Source organism: Anguilla anguilla, chromosome 4, assembly GCF_013347855.1.
Source record: "Anguilla anguilla isolate fAngAng1 chromosome 4, fAngAng1.pri, whole genome shotgun sequence".
Classification (NCBI taxonomy): Eukaryota; Metazoa; Chordata; class Actinopteri; order Anguilliformes; family Anguillidae; genus Anguilla; species Anguilla anguilla.
In genome coordinates, this window is record NC_049204.1 from 47342766 (window position 1) to 47369206 (window position 26441).

At 40.2% G+C, this 26441-nt stretch overlaps 1 protein-coding gene across 10 annotated transcripts in view; it reads right to left on the minus strand.

Moving 5' to 3' along the window:
• Window positions 1-26441, minus strand: part of dlgap1b (discs, large (Drosophila) homolog-associated protein 1b) — a 166222-nt gene that overhangs the window by 118587 nt on the left and 21194 nt on the right. For 3 of the 10 annotated variants that reach the window (XM_035415771.1, XM_035415769.1, XM_035415772.1), the window contains exon 1: window positions 16980-17216. The exons of 1 other annotated variant lie outside the window; for it this stretch is intronic. The gene's annotated coding sequence lies outside the window, so the exon portion shown is untranslated. Of the gene's footprint in view, window positions 1-15818; window positions 16290-16498; window positions 16577-16638; window positions 16877-16979; window positions 17217-26441 lie in introns of those variants that run through there. 6 more of the 10 variants (XM_035415767.1, XM_035415770.1, XM_035415761.1 and 3 more) reach the window with 4 other exon arrangements.

A 26441-nucleotide genomic window follows, 5' to 3' on the forward strand; every position in this document is an offset into this window, starting at 1 on the left:
CCATTCAGGCAGCTGAGAATTAGCCACTTCATTTACAAATGCACTGAGCTGTCAGCACAACAGGTCCTGTGAAGAACTGTGACTCTCTCAGTACCTAAAGCAGGTCATGCCTGTACCTCTCTCTCTCTCTCTCTCTCTCTCTCTCTCTCTCACTCTCTGACCTCTGCTGAGTGGCTCTTTGTTTATCAGTGTCTGGAACACAGCAGCTATGCATTTCTAACCTTTATAACACCTTTATAACTTATAAAGAATCTAAATCACCTGCTCTCCCTCTCTCTCTCTCTCTATATATATATATATATATATATATATATATTTATATACACACACACACACATAGCAAAACATGTTCTCTCATGACTTTGAGAGTGTGGGAGGAAGTTTACTTGGGGCACTCATACAATTTCAAGATGAATGCAGAGCCTTTACCTGTAGCTAGACACAGCAGTGTGCAGTACTGTAGTCACAGTTTGAACCAGTTGGGTCAGTCTGAGCCACTGTATAGAGGCAGTGGTGGATTTGCCTGTGGAGGCTCAGTTTTATCAATGCGCATGGAGCCTCCTTAGGGTTTTCTTTCTGTTTTCTCAGGAGTGACTTCTCTAACGTCAAGGTAGCTGGAATGGAAATATCAAAAGGAAATAGTGGTCCACTCTACGTTTTCACAAAAGAGCTGAATGTACCTCGTTGCATATAACCAGCTCTCATTTAATTAATCTTGCATTATCTAGTTAAGGCTCACAGAGCTACTTTCAGAACAGATAAAGAAAATTAGCATTTAGCAGAAAAAGAGTAGGAAGTTAATATGTTATTTATATGAGGCAGTTAAGAAAATTGACCCAGGCTGTTATATGTACGGCCACTTAGGTGAATTTACCTTAGGTACATAAATATATCTGAACTACAATAATTGTCAAACATGCTTCAGTAGTAGCTGGTTCTCAACCATAATTAAGTTACTGTCACCTTGCAGCAACTGACAAAGAAAAAAGTATTATTGTTAGTTGATATTATTAGTTGATATGGAAATATATAAGCTCATACTAGTGATACAACACAGCTACCAGTACCATTTATTGGTGGTCATTTGGTGGTCAATGTTAAACAATTATATTACTGTGCAGCTTACAGTGGTTGAGAAAATTGAGTTTTTGCATTCTGAGTACAGGATAGCATCAAAACAAACCACAGTGGGCCCTCTTTGTCCTTGGGACTTATCCTTCCATGTTTACACATCCACATCCTTGCATATTGTTTTAAGTAACCCGAGAGACAGACGTACAGAGCTGTCAGCCAGCAACAAAAAGGATGCTAAAAATCTGACAGCCAACAATGCATTCTCTCCAGTCTTTGATTCACACATTAAAAAGACTCAATTTTTTCTTTGGTCTAGGGAACAAGGTAAAGGCAAATAAGGTAGATAAATAATGCATGGCAGGTTCAGTAAGCTGTGTTTAAGCATTGTAGCTTTAGCATCTGAATAAATATAGCTTATTTATGTGCTTTGGAATGCTACCAATAGTGTTACTGATGCAGATCCTCAATGGGACAGTGCAACTACAACTCTTAAGTAGAGAACAAATCAGTACGCAGTCCATAAATATCAACTCTGGGTTCTGTCTCTCCAATTGGGAAGACTTTGGATGTGCATAGGTAAACAGGGCATAGGCGGCTTTTATCTTCACACATACTAAGCTGTTCGTCATTGTACCTGAGTGTCTGAACTATTTTTCTTTCATCCAGCTGTTTGTGAAAGTGTAAGGAAAACCTTGCAGCTCTTAAAAAATTCAATATCATTCATATTTTTATATTTACATCATGACTTGGTAAAGCTACCAATTACTGATAATGTTTTGATAATTGTGTTCTCTTAAGTGCCATTCAGCGACAGGTACCAACAATTACTAATTTAAACAGTGTATTTAAAATACTATAACCATCCTTTAAACTTTATTGAACACAGTGATTAACATCTCACACCAATTTTCAGATGTCCAGTTGAACACTAGCTAAAATTCATTTTATATTAAATACACTGTTCATTGAGCTAAACTTTCAAGTATAGATCGACCTCAAGCCAAATGTAAACTGATTAAAGATTTACAGACTTTAAAACTGACTAAATATTTAAAATGCGTCACAGTCCTTGAAAAAATGCATTATATGCACTAGCAGTAATTTTACTGACACAAGGGGATCGACAAGAACACTACTGAACACATTTCATAGCTTTAGCTTAATTCCTTCAATTATGAGCTAGGGAAGACGGGTCAAAACTCCATAACCAGCATAATAATATGCCAAGCACTAATTGCTGTATGCATATGCGTAGAAGGAGCTCAAGCGGTATTTGGCGGTTCATTACTGAGGCATTCTCTCGCGGAGCAATTACACGCGAGAAGACGCCACACAGTTTCAGTCCCCTTCCTCGCTTGTGGTTTGAACATATGGACAAAGCCGGCCAGAGAAGACGGGGGACTGGGAGCAAAAACAGATGCCGTAGATTAATGTCACGGAGGCGCACGTTTGGAAATAATAATTGCTAATCACCGTTCACGCTCTGAAGCTGCAGCACCTTTCTCTTCCCGCATCCAGGCGTGCGGAAACAGGGCGCAGCGCACACGCTCTCTGCTGAGCGGCACCTCAACCTCACGCCCTGCCAAGAGGCCGGTTCCGCTGGGAAGCCAGCTGCACGGTGGGCATTAAGCTCGAGCGCAGCACGATTAGAGAAACGCGGATCGCTTGCCCTTTCCCATAATTACACGCAGCTTGGGAGGATGAATGCCCCTCTGGCGAAGACAAATTCGAGGATGGGTGAAATTCCGATAAGATAAATGAAGCGGATGAAGGTAAATTTTAGAGCAAATGAGAACCGAAGCGCTTTTCGGAAGTCGGGCAGCTGCACTACCGCAGAGACACGGTTGCCTCCAAGTCCCCGCTAGCGTACGGCTAAAGCAGGTTTATAAATACAATAATCGCTCTGGACCTTCTTCCTGGACATTCATGTCTCACTCGGGTTTAGCCACCGCCACGGGCCTGTAACAGCCGTAGGGTGGTTGTGTAAACGTCACTTGTGCCTCGTAGCCGCGCTCCGCAGAGCATGAAATAAAACACACAATTGTTGGGTCCTGTGTTGTTTACAGCACAAATATTTATACATCCATATGCATATATTATGACTACATAAGCCCCCCTCCCTGTTAACTCTCTAATGTATGAGTTGGAGCAAGCTCATCTCCAGTTAAACCCTGAAACTCGCATTTGTCTTGTTTGTTGTTGTTTTTTTTTTTGTTGCTTGATTAACATAATCCTTTACTACCTCCGTTTTCATACTGATTCATCTATAAATGCATCTATCTGTCACTATTCATTGTGCGATATTGTTGACCGTTCACGATAATGAAGTCGCCCGAGTGAACCAGTCATCATGGACGTGTCAATACAGGGAATGCAGCTTTACTGGGCCTTAGATTGTAAACAGAGAGTCTGTAGCATTCAAGACAAGATTAAGCCTGGTAGTAGAACTCTAGACTGCTGGAAAATCAGTGAATCCAGATGCGCCAAATGGCCAGTCTCCAGTCCAGTTACTAAACTTTACATTCCAAAATTTACAATCACCCTGGTATGGATGGCGTATAAAAATACTGTTTGGGAAATATTCAACAGTTTTTCTATTTTAGAAATGAAATGCATGCTGTTCTGCACGTTGCTCCAGGAGGGTTACTCATGGTTACTCTAGCATACAGTCATTCAAGCCCGTGACCACAGTGTACAAAGAAGCCTGCACTCCTGAACTCATATAACGCTGGTTCCATTCTGACTTCCTGTCTACTGTTCCAAATGCACTGTTACAGGCACTCTTAACACAATCTAGCTAATTGACCCAAAAACCAAAGGACTCAAAACAAAGCCAAGGCTCATCTCTGGATATTATTATGCAATTAAAGACACTCCCAAGAATCAATATATCACAATGGGCTCTGTCTATTCAATAATAAAACCCATTCAAAACCACCTTTTTCTCTTAAGCTTTGAGCTGCAATTTTTATTTTCTTTTTTCTGCATTGCTTGCAAGCATAAATCTTGACAGGGTGGCCTGATTCTGTGCAATACTGGCACATTGATTATTCATAGCCAGTGGATGTGCAGGGAATATGTTTTGTTGCCCTAGGTTGAAGACCAACTCCAATAGCGAAGGCAAATACATTTGACATATGCCAATATCTTTTCCCAGCATTCACCCATTCATCACAAATTTTTCTGGCACTAGTTGGCCAGAACTTCCTGTCATGGCTCTTACTCAACCTTACTCTTACTGACCATACACAACCCCAACTGACAGGGTCTCAAAACGTACATTTTACATGTTTATCATTTTTATCATTTTATTTAGAGAGCACATTGTTGTTTACCTCAGTCTTCTTTTGTAGGAGCTTCCACTTTCAGAAAAATAAAACATTTGTTACAAAAGACAGTGCAGGCTTTCATAAATGATCTGTGACTGTTGCAGTGTGGAAGGTGCCCATTTTCTCTCCCCTTTTTCACAATTTCAGACAGAGCCAAGAAAGAATGTAACTGACCTTTACGGAAGTGAGGTGCTCAAAGAACATTTCTGAAAATATAATGTACCTTACTATGGCATTGGGACTGGAATCACAATCACTGTATACCCCCAACTCAAAATTTGTAAATTATAAAATAGCTTCTTTAAAAATTTAACACAGTACAGATCCTAACTATACTTTATACATGAAAATATAGGAATAATATCAACCTAACAGCTAATACATAAGTCAATTTGTTATAATGCATTATAAAATTAAATTAAAATATTACATTGATTTGTAGTAATATTATTTTATTATATTATTATATTATACATGAGCTGCTCAGATGACCCAAAAACCAAAACTTTTCTAATAAAATGCTCTTGCACATATTAACTGGAAATTCATTTAGCAAGGAAAACTGAAATATTTACCATATCATAGAAATCAACCCCCTTCCACGTTCAAGGTCACAACGGTGCCTTAAGATGAACCAACCCAAAGATTCAGCTTTACAGGGGTAAGTTTCATAATATTACCAGAGCCTTTCAGACTGTTTTTTTAATGACCAAAAACAAAAAACAAAAAAATAGATAACTAATAAAAAAACAACAGAAAACAGGAGGTCAACTACATGATAAAATGAATGACAAGGGAAAAAACCTGAAATGAAATGAGGAGTTACCATGCAAATTAGATTCTAAAATACTAATGAAAGGCTTAGACCAGACAGAGACGATGGTAGCATCAACTTGACTTACTCAGAATAACCAAATTACATGCTGTTAAAAGCCTCTTCAGAAGTTTGCGACAAAACAAAGTCAATGACAAACCCAGAGGTAATTTGACTCATGGCAGGTTTCTCATCAAAAAATCACATAAGAGGGAGAGGCAATTGGTATGATGGCAAAGCACGTGATCAAAGCTAGCATCTGGCAGTAATTTCAAACATATGGAGAAAAATAAGAAACTGTGGTCAATGTGGAATATAGAATAGTGAAATAGTGTGGTACAAGCGAATGCAAGAAAACTAAATAAATAAATAATCCAGCATGCAGCGCCACAAATCATTGACATCATTATAAATTACTAATTATGATCCCACTGAAAATGGAAAAAAAAACAAGGGACATTCCTGTACCCTGGCCCATATTGCTCTTTTAAACAACTTATTTTCAGACAGAATGTTAGTGATAATGTAACCCTTAATATTTTGAGATACATTTTTCTCTGGGGGACACTATTTGAAGATTCACTGCATTCTGCTCTGACTCATCAGCTTGTGTATATAAGTTTTCAGTGACCTTTCGAAATGAATGATTTTACAACAGACCAGAAATACTTAACTAAATGTTTAATCTATTGAAACCCTAACATACTGTAACTAGTTTTTTTCAGGGAAATTACTTTGGAAGGAACAATGTCACTGAATTCACAACAGAAAGGTTAATAACAGAGACAGAATGTCAAGCACTTTCAAGCACTCTACACAAAAATTCTATCACTTTTACAACCTTGAATTTTCAACATTCAAAATATTGCAGTTAATAGCTCCCAATTACATGGGGATCTAAGTAAAGCTAACCACACAATTACACAAACCACACAAACAGCAACACAAAATCTAACACAATTGTTCAGCAAAATCTCAAAAGATGTTATGCAGAACTCCAAAGAAATTTTCCTTGGAATCCACACACTCCCTATTTTGTGTGACACAGCTCTTAATCAAACAGGATTTTTCTGCATATGCTCCCACAGAAGCTGGTTTTTGAAGAAGCCAAGACTGTTACAAGTTTCTGTCAGCTACAGGAATGGAATGTTTCCTATTCTGCTCAGTGGGATGCTATTCCCCTACAAAATATTGCAGTATGAAAGCATTCTGCAAGGCCATGTGCATAATATTCAGGAAATGCCACTTGTACAATTTCTCTTGAAAATGCTAAAATAACTGCTTGCAATAAAATGCGAGAGAGTGTTTGTTCTGGTGCAGAGAACTGGAAATTCAGCATCAAACTGCATTGATTTCCCTATCTGGACAGCCCTCTGAAGATAAGAAAAACTTGGGGAAAACACACACACACACACACACACACATACACACACACATACAAACACACGCACACACACACGCACACACATTGGCAAGCTTAAGAGTCATTTTCCTTGTCCAGTCTATTCCTTTTTACCAACCAAGCATCTGTGCTGATCTTTGTCATGGTTTCAGAATAACTTAATAAAAACCACGTTGGACTGCCCATTACTCACTGTCTCCTTCAATGATGACTACATTTAAGGAGTCTATTCCTTGCTATCAAGACATCATAAAGCTTTGTGGTAAATGCATTAGCGTTTGCTGCATTCATTATTCAGCAGACACTTTAAGCCATGACTTCTCGCACTGTTGTGGATGATCCTTTCAGAAATAGCTCATCTGATAAGAGCAAGGCCATTGTTAAACCCATCTTATGGATCTATTCTCAAGATCATAAAAATGGCCTTCAATTCCATTTAAAGCCACACCTTCTGCACTGATAGCCTCAATGCATTAGCTCAATTAACTCTGCTTGCTTAAAATAGACAGCAGCGATGGTCCCAGGCATCACTCTGGCATGTGCTGACTTCCTTGAAAGCCGAGCAAAACAACTTCCTAGCCTGACCTAAAACAAACAGCTTAATGTCTCAGTGGGTTTAAACAAAAGGATTAGCCTTGCACTGCTTCCGGATGCCAGGGGCAGTTGTAGCGAAGCTCTTCAAAGATCATCTAGGGCAGGGCTGCCCAACCATGTTCCTGGAGATCCACCACTCTTCATTTCATTTCTACCCTAATTCGGCACACCTGATTCTCCTAATTAGCAGCTCGATGAGATCGCTAGCTGTTGAATGAGGTGTACTTTGTTGGGGTTGGAGTGAAAAACTACAGGATTGTAGATATACAGGACTTGGATGGTCTTGATCTTGGGAAAAGTGGACAGAGATGGCCCTGTCTGCTGGTTAACAGAAAAGGACGGGTATTCCCGACACATTATTTATGTCTATCATGTGAAGATTATGCAGGTCAAGACGTTATCTGTCTATAAACAAATTACCTGTAACAGTGAAAATGTACTTTCCTTTTTTTCCTCAGCTTGGATTATGGTCTGTATTTAATAAACAATTGCCCTTAATATAGTCTGGTGAGGTGATTTTGGCATACGCTGAACTTCAGAAAAATTATCATATGCATTTATGAAGTCCAAGCTAAGGACAAAGCTGTTGATTGTCCATTGAATCCAGGCATAATTTTGGTTCATGTATTGGACGAGACGTGCATGAGTTTTGTGCCCCACAATTTCTGAAAAAAGAATGGCCATAGACAGCAAACTGATCCAACACCAACATTTTATCTTGCAATTTAGTGGATCTCCAGAGCACTACCTTAGAGCAGAGAATGATCCTTCAGGTCCATGTTTTTTTTTTTTTTTTTTTTTTTGCGCTGTCATGTGAGTGCTACATTCCCTTCTTCTCTGAATTAGATATGAACAGATAGCTGATTTTTGGGCTCTCTGCAACAAGTCATTATTTTTACGATCTCTGAAAATGAGGATTCAGAGGATGTATGTGTTGCTGTCCTGGGCCAGTTGGAATGCAAGAATGCTTACAGAGCAATCCCTTACAATATGCTCTTCTGCCTCTAGTCCCCAATACATAATGTGATGCTGTTCTGTCATCAGAGACAGAAATGGGAAATGTGTTCTGGGGTATGGATGAGGTTGCTATGATAGTCATATGGTTAAACATAGTTGATGAAATATGGATTCCTATTATAGTAAAGGAGACAAACAGGTATTTTGATTCTAATGATTATTTTGATCCCATGGTTATGTGACTACTGCATTATTATCATTTTTTTATTCAAATGCAAGGGGATACTTTTTACTCTAGAGCACAGCTTTAGCTGCCCCTGGTCATTTTAATAGCACTAACTGGACAACTCTGCCTCTGCATCCCCAGGAATTGCTTTGAAAAGAAGTGGCACTGTGCTCTTTGTCCCAGGGCAAAGTCCTCTGTTAGAGAGACAATGCAATTACACCGATGCTTTGCTACTCTGTGAGTCGGGTCTCAGCACACACGACCGCTGCAAGGACCGTAGCTTTTCACTGAGTCATCCTGTGCTCACTACAGGCAGGGAGAGGCCCTTCTCAGGGCAGCACAGGCACTGACTGAAAGGCCACAGAAGTGACCTGAAATGGAATCTCTCTTGTATACTGTACATGTGTCCATCCACATATGCATTGACTCACCTTTTGTGTCAGGTACTATCAGAACCCTTTTATTTTTATTTTTTATTTTTTTTAATCTTGAACAAGTGACAGCTTCATTTATAAAGACAGGACCTTGTGGAAACAATCTATATTAACGCCTTTATTAAGCCAATGGGGAGTTTAATAACTTTGTACATTCATAACTTAAATGTTAGGCATTTAATAGGCATTTTTTATGATCTTTTCAAAAGATGGAGAAATGAAAGCATTGGGATAATCATCCAATATTCACCTCACTTTTAATAGTTAAACTAAATTGTGCTTACCTTTCTGCATGCAATAGCAGTTGAGGTAAACAGTAACCACAGTACATTGAAAAAGCACAAATCTCATAGGTATGAGTTTCAGTATATTAGAACTTATTTTTCTTTGTCTCAGACCAAATAGATACATTTATATAAATGGTTAAATGTACTTTTTTAAATTAAGAGAAGGCTCAATTGTTCTTGCTGCAGTAGACTAATATATTACAAATATCTCTCAGAAATGAGACTGAAGGGTTGCTGCATAAATAAAGGATAAAGTGGACTTGGACTGCACTTATGACCCTGCCAAATAGTCTTCCCTGGGTTTTCAAATCCAGCTCTGACTTGAGCCTAGATTAAAACATTTCTCCTGACAGATAATGAGAGAGATGCTCATGCCTTTTGATGTGATGACAAAAGTCATTATCAATTCTGTCTTGCAGGTCAAACTGCATTAATTGTTGGTGAAGGCCGAGACCAAATGCTGCACAGCTAGAGATATGCCTCTTCCTGTTTCCTGTTACACTTCTATTAAAGCTGTCGAAATCCAATTGCATTGCATGACAACTGTATCCAGCTGTTCAATTATTTCAATGGCTCGGTCTATTCAATAGATACGATTTCTGTCTGAAACCAAAATACATTTATTTTTAATTTTTTGGAAGCAGTGGGAATGAAGTGAAGAAAGAGTGAAAGAGTGAGAGCACATATTTTTTAATTTAAAAAAGATTTTGGGGGGTTGTATTTCAGGGGGAGAAAACACCTTAAGCAAATCCCAAACAACAATCAGATCAAGGAGCTTCAAGCAGTTATCCCAATTGTACATTTGTACTGGGAATCTCATTGAGTAAAGAATGGAAGGCTTCTGAGGCAGGAAAAGGGCTTGACATTAACACCCACCACCTGCCAAAATGCGGGTAGAATTCGGTAGTGGCGTGTAACTCCATCACTTTTACCAGCCAATTCAAAAAATGAATTTTTTTAATTTAAATGTAAATTAGGTAAAAGTGCGAACTAAGAGGTGTTTTTAGACCTGATTTAAAAGAGTCAATTGTAGATCTTGAGTTGTGATTCAAGACCTGATTTCAAGTATTAAGACCTGATTTCAAAAAGCCAATCAGCACCTTTTTTGTTTAACAGCTAGAAGCTCGCACCATAACTGCTTTTGCATAGGATCATCAAGAAAACAGAAGTTGCTGAACGCAGCCTCTCATTCTTTAGCTTGCACAAAGGAGCAAATGTTAAGTGCCAGCTTAAAACTACGATAGGCCACATGCCTCGTAAGGGTTTGGAGTCACACTGCTCATGAGGACATTATGTCAATGTGTTCATGATTATCATTTCAGCAGGAATAGACCATCTTCTTATCATTTACCCAGCAGGCTAAGGCAATTCAACTGCAAGCCTTCTGTCGCGTTGTCTTGAAGCAAGCTCCCAGACATTTCTAACAGCACTACTGGAAAGATGCTTGTAAATATTTTAAAAGCACTACTACACTTATGGATATGACATTCCCTTTGATGCTACAAACCTTCCCTTCACCTCACCAGATTACAATGAACGCCTGGAGGTTTCACACCAAACTGAAGAGCCCAAGTACAGAAGAGATTCAGATAAACTGATACAAAGTCACTTGCATTCCAATTTACCTTCATTAAAGGATAATAAATACCAGCATTGCACCATTACATTACAGGCATGTAGCAGAGGCTCTTATCCAGAGTGACTTGCACAACTTTTTACCTAGCATGTACATTACATCCTTTATACAGCTGGATATGTACTGAAGTACCTTGCTCAAGGGCACAACAGCAGAGACCTACCCAGGAATCAAACCAGTCAACCCCCAAGACCCACCCCCCCCCCTTCCCCCCAGATAATTAATGTAAACTGATGTAAAGGACATCATGTGGTTTTCTTCATCCTTGTTAGTGTATTTATCCCCACGCACATGCTGCCTCCCAACCCAAATACAGATATCAAAAACAATTACTGCCTCTGCACACCACTAACAGTCACTGAAAATTATAGTGAATGCATTTGAATATATTTTTATTTATAATACACCTATAATTAAGTTAATATGGATTCTACCTTAAGGTAAGAATTTAACTGATGAATGCATATCATAATATTATTGCCTGAACTCTACTTTAACTGGGCCTCTTATGTAAAATGGCCATTAAATATATATAATAGGGGTCCTGAAGCTGAGCACCCTTTGAATCATTTATGAAAAACACACATGAACCATCATGACCAGGAAGCTCAGTGCATGCAGAATGAAATCTGATTAGCCATGTATTGTGGAGAAGATGAAAGGAAGTCACTTGCAATAAAATTACACTTTGCTAATTCTCTCTTCAACTGCTTGAGGCTGGCAGTCCTTGAAGGATTTTTAAAAAACGTGAAGGATAAAAGAATTATTGAACTTTTGTTACTTTCTTCATTAATTTAATCCAGAGCACCCTATTTGTGAGAGCCTGTCTGTGATGAATCGTAAATGAGCCTCTTCTGAGAAAGAAAAATTGCAGCGTGCGCACATATCTGTGCTTTGCGTGCTTGAATAAAGCCAATGATTTCCTCTTTGCCTGTCAGGTTAACACTGTTTGCATGCAGAAGCGAGCTCATCCCAAAGAGGTTAATCTGTTCAGAAAGAGTGTGCGATCTCTGTCGTAGTGCCTATTAGGTGAATGGGAAAATTGTTTCTGTTGAGCATTTAGTACTGTACCGCAGACAGAAGGCTTGCCATATGGCCACAGCTCCAGTCGGACGGAGAAACAGAGGTATTACTGTCGAGTGTCCCTCAATCCCGGACCACGTGATCACCTTCGCTCTCCTCTTCTGAACTGTGCTTTACCCCTGTTCAGACCTTTAGGTGTACTTTCATTTCTAAAATAGATGTGCAGTCTTACAGTGTAACAGCAAATCAAAACACCGGCATTTGTTGAGGGCATATATCTTTTATAACAGGTGGATTCCATCTGTAGTATGACCTACGATCATTTCTTTTTTTTCATACTGAATGTTATGGCAGGCAAGGTGTTTTAGATTTTAGAGTATAACAGTAGACCTCAATTTGATTCAAATAAATAGCAAAAACATGAGCAGGACCAGCCTGCAGAATACGCCTTGCCACATCCAGAGGCTTTGACTGCAATGCATTTCTGTAACATCCCGGCTGAGCGCCCTTTCACAGTCAGAGTGCGTTTCGCTTGCTGGAAGGCAAACAAACATGCCTTTATTCTCTCCACAGAATAGAACTAGACTGTGGCCATGCAAACCTATTCATATTAGCTCTGAAAATGTGTTCTGTAATCTAAGAGATGCCAAAGAAGCCAGTCTTCGGACTCATTTTCAATGCATGACTCCTGGCATTGATGGTACAGGAAAACAGAAGAACCCCATAGGCTGTAAAGTGACCTTACACGCATTGATGCGTGGGGATTTCGTTGAAAAATGTACTAATAAAAAAGCAGTGATGCTGTTCCAGTTCACTTAGCACAGTGGAATAGCTTGGCGCTAATGAATCTGATTACACACCCCCAGTGTCTCAGCAACTCTCTCATCAAGAGGGGCTTGTCAGCCCAGAGCCCGTCAAACCAGTGGCAAAAGCAAACCGACTCTGCTAGCAGGCCGCAAACACTGAGGAGGAAAAGTCCCTGGCATAATGGAAGATAACGCAACCGCAATTTCTGAGTTCATACCTGCAAAAAGACTTTAAAACTGGAGTCGTTCTCACTCTGCATGAGCACACTGATCGCCGGGTTCTCCTTATTAAGTGTACATAATCTCAGAGGGAGAAGGAATCACAGAAGAGACTCATTGTTGCGCCTGGATATGGTGAGAGATTGTCGTATGAATCCGCGACCGTTGTCACGTGATTCTTCGTATCTGAGCTGCTTTGCTTCTTTTTTTTTTCCTTTCTTCCAAGCCGCAGTTTCCCCCGGCACTAAAAAAACCTGGCTTTCTGGCATACACGATTTGGTTACAGTCAGTAAAGTTCGCCGTTCTACTGCAGCTCGCAGAACAAAAGGTGTGACTTCTTAAATGACACCCCCTGGGTAATACATAGCACATCCTCACAATAAATCTGTGACAGAGCTAGAAAATTAAAGCTAAACCTAGCAGGGTATCAGGTCTCTAACCTTTCGGGAATGTGCAGAGAGGAAGTCAAACCTCGGTGAAATGGGAAAACCACAGAAGAGCAAAGAGTCCCCCCTTCAGCAAACTGGCAGGCTGGACAGCCAGGGGCACAGAACAGTTAAAGGAAACAAAAGCAAGCTTTGTCCTCACAGTATAATGACAAAGGGCCACTGAGAATATTGTGAAAATACTTATAAGGCCTCCTCATTCAAAGCAACTACCAATTTGTATTCTCATTTCACAGTGAAATAGTAACTCAGGTTAAATGCTTTGCTCAAGTGTCTCATGTGGGATTTAAACCTACAAGCTACATGCCCACAATCCATTGCTATGGCTCTACAACACATGCCCCACAGGTTGTGTTAGGAACTGCGGCCTCCTAACTTACAAATTTAATATAACCTCGTATTATTAACCACTGTCAAAAATGTAAGGCGTGATTCTAAATTAGAGTGACTTGAATGTAACACCACTCACATATACCAAATTCACTAAAAATGCAAATAAAAAACTGAAACACAAAAGCTGAGATTTTCCGTGTAATTTCCTGGAGCGTACAAAAAATATTTTATTATATATTAATTTTGGGTCCCTTTTTTGGAAAGATGCTATCTTCAGGGTCGAGGAAAGATTATTCATGAATAAATCCTAAGGTTATGTGAAGTGAAATGGAGAATACAGCATACATGTATCTGAGCCAAAATAGAAAATTATTTACACAAGCAAATTATTGGCAGGTGTGTATTAACTGGCTCCAAATAAGCCTTCAAAGATGTTCATATATATGACAAATTATTTTTTACCCCTTCACCTCAGGTTTGTTGAACATGCAGCACGCAGAGACACTGCAACCACTCATCTCAGCCATATAATTTAAATTCTACCGATGCGAATTGAATCACTGCACAGAAATAAACTGCTAGAAAAATACATAAAGCCAAGCATGTCTATAGAGAACAGCTGTGGGGGGAGGGGCAGTTTTAAACAGGGGAGCCTGGATAGGCAATGCTGTTATCTTTCCAGTGCATCTCTGTAATCCATTTAACATCTCAGCACACACTACCGGCACGTCTCTGAAGGTTTTGAGGATGAAAGGGTTATTCGGAAATAGAAGCATGTTCACCTGCTGTAATCTCCACGTCCTCCAGCTGCAGCGGCCATGTGCGATCCCATACGCTTCAAAGAGAGACCGTTTATGATTTGCAACCTGGGAGCTGGTGGAGAAACTGGAAACCCGTGCCTGCGTCTCATTCTCATGAATATCAGAAAACAGTCGACCCCTTTCTGTGTTTTTCACACATTACTGCCAGGGAATTCGGGGCATAAATAACAACATAAATATATGAAAACCAAGAAGTGTTAAAAAATGAGCTCCTGCAAAGAAATATAAAGAAGCTCAGTTTAGTGTGTTTCTCTAACTGATAAGATAGGTGGTTCATAGATATAACTCGGGCCTGTTGCCAAATCCTTATATTGCCAGCCAGCGAAGGCAACAGACAATGAGAGATGTCCTCAAGGAAAACTGCAGCAAGGCTTCACTCTAATGGGACCCTTCACCCTCTGTAGATTCTTTAAAAAAGGAGTGGACTTTGGAGAAATTCTCTTAAGGCAGTAAATGTTCAGTTTGCCAAGACGAGAGGCTGTACTAAAGCCTGCATGTCCTTTTTGAGGGGGAAAAAATTATATCATGCTCCTTCAGGGCCACATGAAGCAAAAGACATTTTAACAACATAGCCGCAGTGTCATCTCACAATGAATTCCAGTAGTCAGCCCTCTGAGAAATGTCAGTGAAAGCTGGGTTGCATTTACTTTGCTCAAAATGCTTCACCTTAACTCTCCCCCCCCCCTTTTTATGATGTTAATTTGGATCTCCTTTTCGCGACTATACTGAGAAACGTCAGTTTGACATCTCACTTTTTCTTGCTGTCCAAATATCACTGCTTTACACATAAGCCCTCCTGTCCATGACAGCTAGGCACACAGAAGCTCACAATGACATCGTATGACCTCTCAGTAGTAGTGATGTTCACCTACCCTATCTATAGGGCCCTGTCAAGCCACAGGTCAGGTGTCAGTGAATCTATGGCAACAGCATGGTTAAGAACCACTTCACCCTCCAAGGTGCATTAAACTTTCACACAACATTGAAAGGGGTTCAGCAGATGTACATTGATTCAAATACCGAGGTCCTACTGTAAGTTCTATAGGTGGTTATGTCTGGGATTCAGCATGGTGTATATAAATGAACATACCTGAGAGTTATAGCTGATGATATAATATTTTTTCAGTGGATATGCCCAATGTGTTTTTGCTGTGACTTGTGATTTCGACAAATTGTGTTTGCGTGTGCGTGCGTTCGTGTGCGGCCGCATGAACTGTAATACTTTGCAATGTATTAACTCAATCCCTACAATAAATTATAAGAATGAATGATGAAGGGGAAAAATATATAAACATAATAAATGAAGGAAAACCACAGGGCTAGTGAAGCAACACGAGATTCAGCCTCTTCCATTCGTCTCTCACTCATCAAATGTGTATTTGGAATCAATATGACAGATTAAATTGAATGTACCAACCTTTACTTCCGTGCGCCGCAGTTAATCTCGTTTATCGATTGTATGACAGACGAAGCGATCTCGTGTTATGTGTCAAGCTCGTTTTTGTGCTATTAAAAAATCTTATGTCTATATTTGAGAAGCGCTGAAGCTTCTACTTGCATGACGAGAGGAAAGGTTCCTCTTCCAGCATAAATCATGAACAGATTCCTCGCATTCGTGAATGGCACACAGAATGTATTTCTCTATTTTCTTTAAATAGCTAGTGCTCAGAATCGCTGAGAGGCATCCACAATTAGCATAAGACCTTTTCTCGTTAACATTTACCGCGATGTTTAATATCCCATAACGATTCAATTTTCTCAAATGCACCCTGCACGCCGAATTTAAATCTTTCGTTCAAATGTATCCCAGCATTGTTGCCTACGAAACTATCATTCAATTCGTCAACAGCCTTCTGTTTTCCAGAAGCAACTATAAGCAGACCACACAGGATGACTACCGTTCTAGCCTAAACAGCTCGCTTAGAATGTACACCGTAGCATTGACTCAAGCAAACTGTATGACCACCTTTGGAATGCAGTCATCATTCGGTGCTCCACATATATTCATCAGATAACGTGCAATCATAAAACTAACTCTGACGTGTGTGCAATATATTTAGACAGCACGTAAGCAATAAGGGAAGGAACCATACATACCCGATGAAATAATTAGGCAATCCCCAACCGTGAGCTGTATCGGCTACACTTCACCGCGTCACTTGGCGCAAGTTAGTGGTTGGAATCGCATTGAATGAAACAATGTCACCTGTGAGCGCATCTAAATTTCCAGTTCTCACCTCAGAATATGCGATGTCCTGTTTCATTTGTTAATCACGTCGGGCTTTAAAATTTGCATTTAAGACATCGATTCCTCATCTTAAATTTTCTACATAAGATATTTTCTATAATACAACAAATCAGATAATTTCCTCCAAAATGACCTGTCGCTACAATAAACCAAAAATATGTTATAGGCCCCTATTTTCAATAGCCAATATAGATTATATGCTATATCAACTGTCGAAAGGATGGTAGTTCTTGTATGTCACCACGGGATAACTAGCATCATCATCTTGAGCCAACCACAAGCACACAGACACGGATGTATCGCACCACACTCGAAAACACATGGTCTTACCTTTAGTAGCTTATATTAGCCAGCGGTGAAGAAGCTCGACAGAAACACAATTCATACAGGCAGCATCATATACCGATAAATCCTAATAAATAGTGTCCGGACCGACTCCAAGCTTGACTTCAATAATCGAGGTACTGTAGCTGCTTCGCAGGGATGGAGAGGAGGTGTGAGGCAAATCGGAATTTTTGCTGCCCGCAACTGACAGTCAGAGTTACTGCAGCACCACAGATAGGAGGAAAATACTGAGGCGAGATGCCACGAAGACCCGGGATGGACACTAGAGTCTTGGATGATTAATTCCCCTGTTTGTAGCCCACACTGCCGCCCTAATTAGATTTTCCACAAACCAGTTGCGCTATTTTTAATAAGCATTAAAAAGTGACTTGTCGGTATTTCATTCTTGATTAAATAATCAATATGAAGTCGTGGGCAATGTTCTTATGAAGTGGATTTTTAAAGCGGAATTTGTGTTTTTCTGAATGACACCGGATTTGTCGTCATACTGAGTGTGGGAGGCACTGGGAGCACGTGAACTAAAAAGAAAAAACAAATAAATTCTTAAATGAAATCTTTTCCGACGTTTCATACAATAGCATCGATTGAAAATCAGGCCATATAGATCATTAAAAAGGATAACAATATTAAGCATGTAAATAATTCACTTCAAGCATCAATACTTATCATGGTTCTGAAATTACTTAAACAGCGTAATGTTTTGAATAATTTCATATTCGCTCTTGGCTGTCCAAGGTCGGCCTAATTCAGAGTTTGAATCGTATCTTCAGACTAGTACATTCTTAATATCATAATGATTAAATTGCATGATTTAGAGTACGCACCTGCTTGCTACATAGTAAACTGTCCAGTGTAATTCAACTCTGACAGAGTATATATGAGTCTATTAGGGATACAATGAAAAATAATTGGAGAAACATAACTAATGCAGATGATTCCATACAGGTGTATTGCATGGTACATTTAAGCAATTACCATCCTATCATGCTATGTGGCATGTATGAAAATGCTGAGCAGGCCAAGTTGATAATTTTGGATCAAGATGGCAAGAGGAACAGATTGTGACTCTGAAACAGGGTTTATTATTGGGGCATGGACAGCAGGAGTTTCAGTCATGAAGACTGCTACTGCCGGCTAGTGCTTCAATAGGGGCAGTGACTAAAGTGACATCTGAATTTATATCTATGCAACAGACATTAGGGGTCAGACATTGTGGCTGAAAGTGCACATTCAATGACTGTGAGGTTAAAGGGAGGGTTATTATAGTAGGGTTGCTGTGCATGCACCCCTCATTGCAAATACAAATGTACATTTGAGAGTTCAGTGGTGCAAAAACCATATGCACTGGTCTACAGAGATGGGGAAAAATGTGTGGGTGATGAGTCATCCTTCACCATATTTTGACAAGTGGGTGAGTGCATGTGTGGTGTACACCAAGAGAACGATACAGGTCTGAATGCTAGACCTCTAGAGTGAGGGGGTCTGGTGACTCCATTATGCTGTAGGGGGCATTGTCCAGGCATGGTTTGGGTCCACTTGTTCTCTTAGAGGGAAGGGTCAAATCAATACAAAGGTATTATGAGTGATTACCTTTATCCTATGACCAAACATTTTTATCCTGATGGGAGTGGTCTCTTCCAGGATGACAATGCTCTCAACCACAGGGCATCAGAGGTCACTGAAGGGTTTTATGAGTATGAAAATTATATATGCTATGGCCTTCGCAGTCACCAGATCTCAACCCAGTTTTGGACCGAGGTGTTAGACCATGCTTTCCACCACCATCATCAAAACACCAAATGAAAGAATATCTTTCGGAAGAATGTTGTTCCATCCCTACACTGAAGCTGTTCTAGTGGTTCGTGGTGGCCCAAAACCTTACGAAAACACTCTATGTTGGTTTTTTAATTTAAATGTAGAACTAACACATACTGTACATTAACATATTCCATAATTTCACACATGCTGTTTGTTCAATATCCAATGTTACAGGCATGCTGGATAGATTGATGGCCTTGTGGATGTACAGCTGAAGTTTTACCTTTTTCCTCTTTAATAAATACGAACAAGGCCCACTGTCCTTCAGCCTAGAATTAGACGGCTCTTGTTCTGGCGTCTGCAGCTGCTGTGGTCGAGAATATTGAGTAGGAGGACAGAAGAAGATTATCTGAGATTGATAGTTCATTGCCAGCAGAGATTCAATTCCACCATCGAAAGGCAGGGAATTTATTATATTTTTGGGACTATAATTCAAGTGGCTTCATACTCAATTTTTGACCAGGCCATGTGTAAACAGACCTGACCTAATGCACACATGTATAAATTAACTGCATTGTATTGATTTACTATAAGAAAGATTATTTTATTGCATTTTGTAGGTCTGAGCTTCACAGATCTGGCAAAAATGACCTGTTGCCTGTTTTTTCATGTTATTTTTATGAACTTAATTTCAAGTCCGGACATGTCATATAAGAGCTGATGCATACAGCAACCTGTCTTCACAATAAATGCAATAACCCACACTTTTAAAAACAATTGCAGCTGTACCTTTTCTGGATTAAGTCCTGAAAATTCATAGGTAGTATTTTCAGGTAAGTGATAATGTGATGATCGCTCACTGTCAGGCTCACCTGCTAGAGAGCTGGCAGTGCTTTACTGAGTTGCTCTGCCTTTTGCTGTTGGCTGGCAGGCCACAACTTCCACACTTTGATATAAAATGAGGACCTCATGAAGTGTGAAAACCACTGCTGATTCGGTGCAGATGTAATGGGCACTAACAACTGCGCAGTACCAGGAGAGAGCATGAGGTGTCATTATCCAACTCCAGAATTTCTTGGTGAAATCCCCCCCCCCCCCCCCAAAAAAAGAAAAGAAAATAAAAACAGTACTTTTTCAGACTTGGAATTCAAAGAGCTTGGCTGCTTCTTCCAATGTGCAGCAATGTCATGAAAATGAGACCCACACACTCGCACACGTACACACACACACGCATACAGACACATACACATGTACACACACACGCACACATGCACACACACACACGCGCACACACACATGCACACACACACACACACTCACGCACAAGGGAAAAGTGCACTTCGTCATCATTATTTCTCTGTCAAGTTGTTAGTGCCTCGCTGAACCCCTCTGGTATGAAAACTGGGGGAGCACTCTGTACTGTGAAGGCAGTGATAAATGCTGCAGCCTGTTCTTGTCAGTGAGATTGCAGAGATTGTCCCTCTGTTAGTCAGAACTGCATTAACTGTGGTGTCAGGACTCCACACCACAGTGGTCATTATCACTGTAACACCAAGCACAAAGAAATTGACTCTGAGATGCAGTGGACTATGCAGGTCACAGGTCAAGATATGATTGTATGTACCATTTATTTATAACTTTGTTTGTTTATATTGTAACAGTTCCCTGGAAAATGTTACCTGAGAAATGAATTGCTGAAACAAAAACTCAAACTGAGTACAGGTATTTCAGTAATTTAAATAATTAATTTAAGCTGTTTCAAATTGTTACAGAAGTACAGCTTTAATTATTCAGTCAAAACGATGCACTCTTCAGTGGCACATAGCATTTTATGTAAGGACCCAGCACTACTAATTGAGAAAGGATTATCTTTGCATTAGTGAGATATAGTGAACACTTCCCTAACACCAAAAGGCTCACATATTTTCATAAGGTTAGTAAATATGAATTCACATTTGGCACAAATGCCACCTTTATAACATATTTATCTGCAGATTGTGGCACTGGCAAAGTAAAGTTTTTTGGAATCCATTAAAAAATTGCTTGCTGGAAAATTCTTTCCTGTCCCAGCTGCTAAATTATTTTCTGTTTTTTTCTTTTCTTTTTTGTTTCTTTATAACAGGCCAAGAACTTCTCTCTGAAGTGAGCTATTGTGCTTAAGGGTACACTGAAATACACTCAATCTGCAGGCACATGGTAGATCTCATTTATATGTGAACCATAGGTGATTTTCCAGCAAAGTATTGAACACACACGGAGGGGGAAGCAGTCTTGCTGGTCAGATTAGATGTCTTGTCTGAGTTGAATTTACCTCCTTCGGTGGATTGGCAAGATGTGTTCCTAATGTAATCAGCTGAATTTAGAGGAAGGAATCACTGCATTGATTCACATGCTCATCAGAGAGAACTCAGGCTGAAATGCAAACATGCAAATATTCAGTAATATCCACATATCATTTCTGGTGATGGTTGTTAATTACGCACAGCCCTTTGATTTTCCTCTCATTTCAGGACTGGTGCTGGCTGAGGTCGCCATTTTATGTCACGTTCATCTTAATGACTTTCTTTCTCCAAGTCGAACAACTCAAATTATGTGCATGTACAGGGTAAATCTATTAATCAGTCATAATTTTATGTTTACATATATTTGTATGAATCCATTTTATATACAGTGCTGTGAAAAAGTATTTGCCCCTTCCTGATTTCCTCTATCATTGCGTATTTGTCACATTGAATGGTGTCAGATCTTTAGACATAATGTAATATTTAACAAAAACAATACGGAATAAACACAAAACAAATATTTCAATAAAAAAAATAAAAATAATTATTATTATTATTAGAATTGTAATAGTAAAATGATGTATTTTTGCGTTTCTTCAGTTTGTTTTTGGCTAATATTACATTATGTCTAAATATCTGAAACACATTCAGCTGATTGAACACAGCCAAGCTTCATTGTATTCAGCCTTTTTAAATCTAAACCTAATTTGAGCCTTATCATCATAGTCAAGAAGTCACCACAAAGTTTCTACAAGCACACCATGCCATGATCAAAAGAAATTCCAGAAGAGATGAGAAAAAAAGTTGTAGAAATTTAAAATGGTTACAAAGACATTTCTAAGGCTCGGGGACTCCACTGAACCACAGTGAGGGCCATTATCTCGAAATGGAGAATACTTGGAACAGTGGTGAACCTTCTCAGGAGTGGCCAACCTGCCAAAATGTCCCCAAGGGAGAGCTCATCCAGGAAGTCACAAACGACCACAGAAGAACATCCAAAGAACTGCAGACCTCTAACCTCAGCTAATGTCAGACTGTATGGCTCCACAATAAGAAAGGGACTAGGCAAATATTGGATTAATGGGAGCGTAGCAAGGTGGAAACCTCTGCTAACTTAGAGAAACCTCAAAGCTCATCTCAAATTTGGATATCGTCACACTTTTTTCATCATCTGAACGATTCCCAAGCCTCAGATGAATCAAAAGGGAAACTTTTTGGATGGCACAAGTCCCACTATGTCTGCCATAAAGCAAATCCAGCATTTCACGGTAGAACATCATACCAACATTCAAACGTGGGGGTGGTAGTGTGATGATGGGGATGCTTTGCTGCCTTGGGACCTGAATGACTTGTCATCATTGAAGGAACCTGTTCTGCATCAGAAACTCCTTAAGAAGAATGGGCCTCACTCACCAACCGTTCTTAAGAATAATTTTCTTCTAAACCCACTTACGCAGTTTTCACGAAGACATTCTGACATTCACCAATGTTTTCTTACTCGGGATTTGTTCTAAGGTAAGAACAGAATCTACGCACACTCAAGAGCACACTTACGCACATTTGAGCGCTGACATGTTTGTGCAAAATAATTGGTCATTGCGTTTTCTTCAATTCTACAGTTGTATAATATTATATGATTTAAATTACAATAATATTTTTATCATTTACAATATTTTGTAATAATTATTTTCATTATTTTAAAAAGCATTAAGGTGCCAGGTTCCACCCCAGATGGTGGTTGCCTCAGCGGGAGTTCATCTGTAAATAAATTATAAAAAACAAACCATTGTAGTGACCTTTTATTTTTGGGGGTTTCAATTATGCAATGTTTGGTCTATACTGCAAAAGCAAATGTTTAAATTTTGAATACAAACTAAGCACTTAGGTAACACTTTTTAAACACATGGACATGTTGAAGAAGAGAACACTTATTCAGAGGCGTCACTAGGGGGGTGACACCAAAATGACTGGCAATACATTTTTTGTGCAGTGTTTTGTGCAGCGACAAGTTTACTCCGATGCAGTTTACTGCCGGTTGATTTACCTTGCACTCACTCCCACCAGCATTTAATTTTTTTTAATTTTTTTAACTTCATCAGTTGTGCGCCCTTCTCCAGATACAGCATTCACTGAACGAGTAATAGCATCCCATGCATCTTGTTTTGAGTTATTTTATATCCACTACTGACGCTACTAAATATGACAGTTTGTCGTTTGCTGTTCACTTCCCACAGCAATACCTCCACTTCAGAGCTACTTAAGTTTTTCTTACGTTTGGAGTCCGGTGCTCCACCCTCTTTAGATTTTCGTTTGGGTATTATTGACTTTGTTCGCTCTCAACTTTCTGTTCGATTTCTCTGTGTGCACACAGCCCTGCTGTCTCATGCCCTTTTATGGGGATTGGCGGGCCATTTACCTATGCTAATTAGGAACAACTGGCACCCGCTATACATTTACGAAGATGATGGGATTCATCATTTCAAGAACACATGTGCGAACAATTCTGCGATTTAAGAACACGTCGTGAATCTGACGTAGATTTTTCTTAGGACCTTTATTAAGAACAAATTTAAGAAAAAACTTAGGAAGATATTGGTGAATGAGGCCCAATGTCTGTTGTAAAAGACTGATATCAAATTATAGGAAGTGTTCGGTTGAACTGAACTTTTACTATGTTAATTTCATGCCTTCTCATATAAATGATTTTATCTGTGCACAAGCATGCATCCTTATGAAAACCACAATGTAATTTGGTGGTTCCTCTGAAGACCATTTTTGTAGAGCAACAGTTATTTTTTAACATGTCAGTTTTATATCTAATCTGGTGGTCTATATTGTTATACATCTTTTGGTTATGTTTATTTCTATGTACCGATATTGTACAAAACTACTGTAACATGCTCAGGTGTTATAGTGTTCAGCAAATAAATATACAACAGTAATATAGCAGGAATATCCAAGCAACCCTGTTTAAAATAAGGCTACATTATTGTAATTATGGTAATTAGAGAGATGATAAATAATTTTAAGCATTTCATGAGATACTAATAAAATAAACAGAGAAAAATGGAAATGCAGCTCTGTAGGGGTCCCTTCAGGAAATAATTAGGGACTATGAAGTTCTGATGTTGACAGTCAACAAAAACAGAGGAAATTTAAGACAAATTAAGAAACAGAGATCTAGTGTACCTGTGGATGACAAATCAGATTCAAGTAGTAGCCAAACAAGAGGACCAAACAATGAATAAACCTGGGGAGGCCAGTGAAGAGAAAGAATGGGACAAACTGCATGTTTCTGTATTTGTTGGAAAAAACAAAGGAAGGAAGGTTACCAGGGAATAAATACAGTTGAAAGTAATTAGTAATAATTTCAATTCTGGGCTTTAAACACGCAATTCATGACTCTGTGACCGAAGTATGCTCCTGCTTTTAACCTCTTTTAACCTCTTCTCTACTTTTAATTATTGTTACACCTCTGTCTCATTCCACATCTGATGTTTGTACATTTTGTTAGGTGTAAGTCTTGTTGGGCAACTTTGTGTTTCATGTCAGGTCCCCCTTGCAAAAGAGATTTCAATCTCAATGGGGGTTTTCCTGATTAAATAATGGTTAAATAATAAAAATTAAAAAATGAGAAATAGCCTGGCTAGTACATATACAATACAGTTTTACACACTTCCATGTCTAATTTCAGGTCTGAATTAAGCTCAGGCTGAGTAGGTAATTTCACAATGTAAGTATCTAGAAGGGTATAGCAAGTGCATTCAACAGAATGTAACAACATTATACAGAAGAACATATCATTTCCAGGATAAGGTGTATTTATTGTATATGAGCATGCTGTACTATATGTGTCTACCAATCTTAAAAGGTAACGTTAACTTGAAATTTGAAAAACAGGATCCACTACAATTATTGCTTTGCACTACATTGTACACTACTTGACCAAAAGTATGTGAACACCTCACATCCAATATTTCATCCAAAATGATGGGCATTTATATGAAGTCCACCCTTTGCGGCTATAACAACCTCCATGCTTCTGGGAATGTCATGGTCCTGCGTTCCTGTCTGCGTTTTCCCTGTTGGGCCGCCAGATGGCGGCACTCCTGTTTTGTGTCCTGCTCCCCCTGTGTTAATTGTATGATTGTTTCCAATTGTCTAATCATTGTTTTCTGGCTGTCTCGTTTTCCCTTCCCCTTCCGTGGCCTGATTGTTCATGGTGCCCTCCTGTGTCTCGTCAGTGTGGTCTATTTAAGTTGCCCTCTTCCTTGACTCAGGTGCTGGATTCTTGCGGTATGTCTGCTTGTTCTGTGCTCCCCTCCTCAAATCTGCTCCATGCGTTCCTGTCTATGTTCTGGTTTCCTTGTGTTTGTTCCCTACTTGCGTATGTTTCAGACCCTTTGTACCTGCCTGCGTTTTTTACCCGCTTGTGTGTTTCTGTGCGTTTCTGCCATTTGTTTTCTGTACTAGTGTAGTTCTGTTTTATTTTTTTGTTCCTAAGAATATTTTGAGTTTGTTGTTTTGCCCTTTGTGGCCTTGCCTGTTCCCTGTTTGTGTTTGCCTTTTTGTGTTAGTAAAATCTTTGTTAATTTTCCCTTTTTGAGTTTCGTGTTTTCCTTCCCCCACTCTGCGCCTGGGTCCCAGCACCCGCCCGGTCACAGAAGAATCCAGCCAGTTTGGGACCCAGCAGAGTTTTTTTTTTTTTTTTTTTTTTTTTTTTTTTTTTTTTTGTTTATCATGCCACCGGGGTGGTGGAGTGACCCGGAGGACTCGCCACCCAGCGACTGGGAGTCCCTCGCCCTTGAGCTTCCCAGCGCCCGGGGCGGGCGGTCACGGAGGCGCCGTGGTCGGGCTGCCTCCCGGTCGGCCAGACCTCCAGCTGCCCAGCCGGCGGATCCTGACCCTTTTGAGGGGTCTCGGCTTGCGATCTTCCCAGGGTCCGGCCCGCGGGGGTCCCGCCGGTCCCGTCCGGCTGCCCAGCCGGGTTCCCTACAGCTGTGGTCTGTGTTCCTGTCCCCTGCCCAGCCCAGTCGGCAGGGCCCTCGGCCTGCTCCACCCCAAGTCCAGGAAGGGCCTTCACGGCCTGCTCTGCCTCAAGTCCCGGAGCGGCCTTCACGGCCTGCTCTGCCTCAAGTCCCGGAGCGGCCTTCACGGCCTGCTCTGCCTCAAGTCCCGGAGCGGCCTTCACGGCCTGCTCTGCCTCAAGTCCCGGAGCGGCCTTCACGGCCTGCTCTGCCTCAAGTCCCGGAGCGGCCTTCACGGCCTGCTCTGCCTCAAGTCCCGGAGCGGCCTTCACGGCCTGCTCTGCCTCAAGTCTCGGAGGGGCCCCCAGAGCCACCTCGAGCCCCGGAGAGGCTCCCAGATCCGCCTCGAGCCCCGGAGAGGCTCCCAGATCCGCCTCGAG